We start from the raw sequence: 6,756 nt of genomic DNA on the forward strand, positions 1-6,756 counted from the left end.
TGCCAGGTCTCAGCCCTCTGGCAACTTTGCTTGCCCTCCTGCTCCTTCCTCCCTCTCAGCCAGCCACACACCTGCCACATCCTGCTGCCTCTTATATTAAATCACCTGCATTCACTCAGGTGAGGCTCCTCCTGTACTCTGGCCTAACTTAGCCCCAGACTCTAGAACCCAGGCAAGCCGCCCTGTTGAATGCCCACAGAGGAGGTGAAGTCACGTGTGCACCTGTGTGTGGTTTCACACGTAAGTTTAGGTCTCAGGTTTAGTTGCAGCTCCAAAAAGGTAACTACTCACTCACTACTTAGAGTGATGCCAACTCTCGAGATTGGATTCCGAAAACTGGATAAACAGAGATCGCACGAGAGTCTTGGCTTTCATCAAAAATGGTTTTTCGCTCTACTGGCTGAGGAGAAAAGCTTGAAAATAGAACCCAAGTGCACTGTAATAGCTCAGAAACCAGACCGGCAAATAAAAAGAAACATATGGATATATATTATGGTCATGATCTCATGGTTTAGGGGGACCTGACTCATGACTTTTGAATGACTAAGGTGTGGTTGACAATGCTGATCGTGCATCCGTTCCCACTGGTGCTGGTCAAAACACTTTCAGGGGAATCTTTTTTCCACTGGAAAATGCAGTTTTGTCAAAGTCCAGCTGTTTTGTGGGAATGTGTCAATTCTGACAATATTTTTGATGCATAAAAACCAAAATGAACTGTTTTGACTTTCTGGTTTCGTTTCGATAATGTTGAAATGGTTCATTTTGATAGAGTCAAAACACAATGTTTTGAATCTCCTCATTCTTCTTTGAGTGCTTGCTCATATCCATTCCAGTTAGGTGTGTGCGTGCCGCGTCCATGTTCGTTGGAAGACTTTTACCCTAGCAACACTCGGTGGGCCGGCAGGGCGCCCCCTGGAGTGGCGCCGCTATGGCGCTTGATATATACACCTGCTGGCCCATCAGTCCCTCAGTTCCTTCTTACCGCCCGTGTCGGTCGTTGGAACAGTGGAGCGCGGCTTGGCTGATCTCCACCTCCCTAGCTATTCGCTCGTTTATATAGTTATTGTGTATATAGTTCAATTCTCTATAGTTCTAGTTAGTTCTGTTTTAGTAGTTCTTGTAGTAGTTATTGTATATCATTAAAGAGGATCAGGGGTTAGCCCCTTCTCCTAACCCGCTACCGGGGCCCATGCCCGGTTCCCTGGGCTTCAAACCATGCACGGCCTGTCATAGGCCGATGCCCACAGGAGACCCTCACGACTCCTGTTTAAAGTGCTTGGGTGAATCCCACCTCGCGGACAAGTGCCGAATCTGCAAGGCTTTCAAGCCCCAGACAAAAAAGGAATGGGACATTCACCTNTTGATGTAGAATCTGAAATTCATGGCTTAATGCAAATAGAGTTTGAAAATATTTGTTGTACTAGAAGTACAAAAGGGAGGAGTGTGGAAGTACAGAAAGAACTGAAAGGGATTTGTAGGGGATCTAAATGCATGACAGTCTATGTTAGCAAGAGTCAGGGTAGCTGTAACCCTAATAACGCGAGATTTGTAGAAGCGAGGATTGTGTGAGGCGAGTGGAAAAGAACTGTGTGAGAAGTTGTTGCGACCTCGTGTAGATAATACCAAATATAGACTGGAGTCTCTTAAGTGAAAAAAACAAGATATCAGGATGACCTATGTATAAACTAAATGCAGCTGTTGCTTATTATTGTCTGTATAAATGCTGCTGTAATTGTTTACCTGTTGAGAGACCTGTCTTGGAAGGGGAGACCCTATGTCCTAGTGCACTCTCTCTCTCTGCTGTAGCTGCTAAACAGAATAAAGTATCTGACTCTGCTGCACTCAACCAAAAAGTGAGAACTGAGTTTTTCCCCGACGAGACCAAGAAGCTTTTCAAAGCAATTCTTTTCTTACAATGTCTTCTTGTTATTCACCAAGGACTATACAAAAAGGATTAGCAATCAGAGTTAGTCGGGAATGGTTTTTACTCAGTGTTTGTCATCAGAACATGCTGATTTCTCAAAAACCAAAATTTATCATGCAAAAGTGTCAGTTTTGATTAATTTCTTGACTTTTTTTGAAAATGTTCAAAATGTTTCATTTTGGCATTTTTTGAAATGAAAAGTTCTGCTTCCTAAACAACTTTTCATTTCAAAATTTCAGCTAGCAATAATTTAAAAAATTAAGAGTCAAAACTGAAATAAAACACTTGAAATGATCAAAATGAAACATTTTGATTGACCCAAACTGATTTTTTTTTCAAATTTTCAGTTCAGGAAATTTTTGAGATTTTGGCTTCTCATCCTGAGTCAGGATGGGGAAAAAATGTAAATATTGAAATACTGTCATTGAATGGGGAAAACATTTTGTTTCCACTTCCAGTAACCATGGCCAGAGGGGCAGGAGTTCACCCCTTGCTCCTAGACAGGAAGACAAAAATAAACAGCGGAGGGGGTGGGGAAGATGACAGGAGTATTTTATTTATAGGCAAAGCGCTTTGTTGGTGCTTCATAAATATTACAGGAGTTCAGAGGGTGAGGTTGTGGGGCCTGCAATGTGCAGGAGGTCAGACTAGATGATGGTGATGGTTCCTTTTGGCTTTAAAGTCTGAGTCTACACACATTGGGAAATGACAGTCTGCTTAGGACAGTATAGTGGCTGTGGTTGTTCCCTGACTTCAAGCTTTTCCAGGCAGCACATCAGGAGATGGACAGAGGGGGAGAGTTGTGCTATGATGCTTAAGATCTTGAGATGCCTCTAGCTGTGCTCAGAGGAGGTGTCTTGGATTCTTTATGTGCCCATGGCCCTCAATCAGATCACACCCCCTTTGTGGCAAACACATGGTAAAAGATAGACCATGCCTCGAGGAACTCGGTCTGAGGTCCTGACCCTGGCCACGCAATGCCATGGTGAATTCGCTGCAGCTCCACACAGATGCAGGGTTCTGGTCATACACTGCCGCTTGCAGGGTAAGGGCCCAACTTACGACAAGACACACTTAGAGAAAGTCAAAAGCAATTGAGCAAGCGTAGCAAACAATGTGAGAGAATGAGGTGATGGAACAACAGATAAGGTGACTGAAGGTTGCATAGCCGATGAATGTGCACTGTAGAGGGGTCTGAGTCTTCTTACAAGATCAAATAAATTATGAGAGGCAAACAAATACACAAAATACTCTGTGCGATTCCCACTGTCCATTAATGAGCCATTAGCAGTTGTCACCACCAGTAGGCCTTGACGAGAAGGAGGCCTGGGGTGGCAGTTCTGAGGGCTAGTTGGACAGGAACTCTCTGCACCGGAGAAGCATGGGAGAAGTGGACGGACAGGCCGACAAGGTCAGCATCATCGGCAGAGTGGAGGCAATAGGCCCAGACAAAAAGAAGTGCAGGTAAGGAGCCAAGCCATGAGAGACATTAACAGTGAGAACAAGATGTTTAACCGACTGCAGGGAAGCAGGGTGACGTGGTCATAGCTAGAAGGTCAGAAGACAATCCCAGCCGTCAGGCAGGAGGGGCTTGATCTGGCTGTCGGGGAGGCCAGGAAAAGAGGTTGCAGGATCGAGGCCAGAGAAGACAAGGGCTCAGAGAGTTTTCATGGTCCTTGGTGGCTTCAAAATATGTAGCTTTTGGTGCAGGGCTCAATAATCTCCAGGGCAGAGTACTCTCAAAACTCTGGGCCCGGGGCATTCACTCCCAAGAACTCCCCTGATGGAGGGAGCAAATGCCATGGATCTCCCCAGTGGCCCCACTGCCAGGATTTCCAAAGCCAGCAGCTACTCTGCGGCTTTACAGATGGATGAGCAGCAAAAACATATTAGCCCTGGCTTTGTTACATCTCTGCTATGAGCAATGCAAAGGGATAGGGCAATGCTGGCCTGCCCACCGCCCCCTTTGCCTCCCGCCTGCCTCTACCCCAGCCAGCTCCTTGGACTCATGTCACGGATGCAGTTACCAGCTCAAGGCATGGGTGCATGTGTCACTCTGGTGGTACGGCTTGCAGCCCTTTCATTGCCCTTTTCTGCCCTATAGTGTTGCTGCCGCACAAACGCCCCGTTCTGGCCAGGGATGCCTCTGCAGTGTCTTGCCTCTAGCAGCCCCTTATGGGCCCCTTAAGCACTCTAGAGAGTCTTGTACCCAAAGCTGCCAGGTCTCAGCCCTCTGGCAACTTTGCTTGCCCTCCTGCTCCTTCCTCCCTCTCAGCCAGCCACACACCTGCCACATCCTGCTGCCTCTTATATTAAATCACCTGCATTCACTCAGGTGAGGCTCCTCCTGTACTCTGGCCTAACTTAGCCCCAGACTCTAGAACCCAGGCAAGCCGCCCTGTTGAATGCCCACAGAGGAGGTGAAGTCACGTGTGCACCTGTGTGTGGTTTCACACGTAAGTTTAGGTCTCAGGTTTAGTTGCAGCTCCAAAAAGGTAACTACTCACTCACTACTTAGAGTGATGCCAACTCTCGAGATTGGATTCCGAAAACTGGATAAACAGAGATCGCACGAGAGTCTTGGCTTTCATCAAAAATGGTTTTTCGCTCTACTGGCTGAGGAGAAAAGCTTGAAAATAGAACCCAAGTGCACTGTAATAGCTCAGAAACCAGACCGGCAAATAAAAAGAAACATATGGATATATATTATGGTCATGATCTCATGGTTTAGGGGGACCTGACTCATGACTTTTGAATGACTAAGGTGTGGTTGACAATGCTGATCGTGCATCCGTTCCCACTGGTGCTGGTCAAAACACTTTCAGGGGAATCTTTTTTCCACTGGAAAATGCAGTTTTGTCAAAGTCCAGCTGTTTTGTGGGAATGTGTCAATTCTGACAATATTTTTGATGCATAAAAACCAAAATGAACTGTTTTGACTTTCTGGTTTCGTTTCGATAATGTTGAAATGGTTCATTTTGATAGAGTCAAAACACAATGTTTTGAATCTCCTCATTCTTCTTTGAGTGCTTGCTCATATCCATTCCAGTTAGGTGTGTGCGTGCCGCGTCCATGTTCGTTGGAAGACTTTTACCCTAGCAACACTCGGTGGGCCGGCAGGGCGCCCCCTGGAGTGGCGCCGCTATGGCGCTTGATATATACACCTGCTGGCCCATCAGTCCCTCAGTTCCTTCTTACCGCCCGTGTCGGTCGTTGGAACAGTGGAGCGCGGCTTGGCTGATCTCCACCTCCCTAGCTATTCGCTCGTTTATATAGTTATTGTGTATATAGTTCAATTCTCTATAGTTCTAGTTAGTTCTGTTTTAGTAGTTCTTGTAGTAGTTATTGTATATCATTAAAGAGGATCAGGGGTTAGCCCCTTCTCCTAACCCGCTACCGGGGCCCATGCCCGGTTCCCTGGGCTTCAAACCATGCACGGCCTGTCATAGGCCGATGCCCACAGGAGACCCTCACGACTCCTGTTTAAAGTGCTTGGGTGAATCCCACCTCGCGGACAAGTGCCGAATCTGCAAGGCTTTCAAGCCCCAGACAAAAAAGGAATGGGACATTCACCTGAAGCAACTTTTGATGGGGGCAGCTCTAACTCCTCCATACTTAGCACCGATTGCGGCACCGGGGACAAGTGCATCCTTCGCACCGGAGCGCACGACTGCAGTGAAGGCTTCTCGGCACCAGCCTTCACCAGCCCAAGCTTCTGCCTGGCACCGCTCCCTCTCCCCAAGGAGCAAGAGGCATAAGACTCCTGCGGCCCCTGTATCTACGCTGCAGTCAGAGCGTACAACCAAGTCGGACTGCCCGGCACCACCAACTCCTGTGGCACCGAAGACCTCTGCACCGTTGATTCCGGTCTCACAAAAGCCATCGAGTCCGGTGCCTATCAGCTCCCTGGCACACGCCGTAGTCGAGCTTGTCATGCCCTCCATGCCGGAAACCTTCTCCACAGCACGAGAACTGATTGTCTTGACGGAGCCCGAGCTGCCTCAACCCCTGGCACCGCCAGTGCGGGTTGTTCAATCATGGGGCAAGCCCGCCATGATGAGGCCATCTTCACATGGTACGATCGACCATCGCCGGTCAAGATCCAAGTCCCGCAGGCACTCTCGGTCCTGCCATCAATCCCGATCCCGATGCCGCTCGCAGTCCCGGTACCGCTCTCCATCTCAGTACCGGTCGCACTTGTGGCACCACTCGAAATCCCGGTTGCCGTCCCGGTACTCTCGGCACCGGTTCAGGTCCCGGCACCGCCCGTACCTCTGGCAACCGATCTTGGCACGGAGATTCAAGGCATCAGTCGACCTCCCGGCACCACGCTGGTCACAGGTCCCGGTCCCACTCTCAGCACCGATACGAGTCCCAGTACCGTTCTCCGGTACCGCATAGAGAAGGATCGAATGGACGCAGAGACCCGATCCAATCGGCCTCAGTTCCTCCGTGGCCTTCTCGTCATCCATCCGTCTCATCCCATGCGGACAGTGCTTCCTATGGGGATTCGGATACGCATACCCATGGCCTGGATCACGGACCTCATCAGTGGTTCTTTTGGACACCTTGGACTTATCATCAAGCCCAAGGGGAACCGGCTGGCCCATCAAGCTCCGGTCACTCAGAACACCGCGTGCCAGAGGCCACTGTGAGCAGATCTCCCCCGGCTGGTACAGAGGAAACCCGTACCCACGCACCGGAACCGCACGATCTTACGGCTCTGGAGGTCCCCCAGGATCAGGAGTCAGTGCAGGACCCACTCGTCCCTGGGCTGTCATCCTCCTCTTCGCTGGATGAGGCAGTAGCGGGGACGTCATCATCAGGCCCAC

This window comes from Chelonoidis abingdonii, chromosome 10 (genome assembly GCF_003597395.2).
Source record: "Chelonoidis abingdonii isolate Lonesome George chromosome 10, CheloAbing_2.0, whole genome shotgun sequence".
Lineage (NCBI taxonomy): Eukaryota > Metazoa > Chordata > Testudines > Testudinidae > Chelonoidis > Chelonoidis abingdonii.